This window comes from Aulonocara stuartgranti (genome assembly GCF_965226115.1).
Source record: "Aulonocara stuartgranti genome assembly, chromosome: 3".
In the NCBI taxonomy this organism is placed as follows: Eukaryota; Metazoa; Chordata; class Actinopteri; order Cichliformes; family Cichlidae; genus Aulonocara; species Aulonocara stuartgranti.
This window is the reverse complement of record NC_138941.1, coordinates 73,223,420-73,224,130: the sequence shown is the minus strand read 5'-3', so window position 1 is coordinate 73,224,130 and position 711 is coordinate 73,223,420.

Sequence of the window (711 nt, the reverse complement as noted above, 5' to 3'; positions counted from 1 at the left end):
ATACCACAATACCTGCATTAATTTTCAATTATGTTGGTTTTTTAAAATCATTAAATTTAGATTTTTTGAATGACTGTTTGCAGCTATTTCTATGGTAGCTATTGAACTAACTAGTTTTTAATGTTTAATGCTGATACATGGTCTGAAGAGCTTGGAATGCAAAGCATCTGGACTTCTTTGAGTTGCTTGAAGACGTTTCACATCTTATCCGAGAAGGTTCTTCAGTTCTAGGGTCAAATGATGGAGAGTCCCCAATTAAAGTCATAGGGGAGGGTCGATAGGGGAGGGTCGAGAGGGTCGATAGGGTCATAGTCGACATGTCCGATCATACTTGACCCTGCACCTGCTGTTCCTGACAGAAGCAGCACCTGGTCTGGTCTTCTGCTGCTGTAGTCTGTCTGCTTCAAGGTTCAGTGTTCTGAGTACTCAGCAGTGTTGGGACTAACGCGTTATTAAGTAACGCGTTACAGTAACTACGTTATTATTGTGGTAACGAGCACGGTAACTAGTTATTATGCCAAAACCAGGAACGCGTTACTCGTTACTGGGATTTAGATAGGCTCGTTATTCGTTACTTCGTGTGGTGGCTATCGCGGAGCTTCCACAGATTCAATAACATTAGCAAGTGGTGGAAGCCAGCAGGTGGATGAAGGAAAAGGGAGGCAAGAGGAGAGACCCGAGCAGCCGCTGGTCCGAGTATCAGGTGAACTG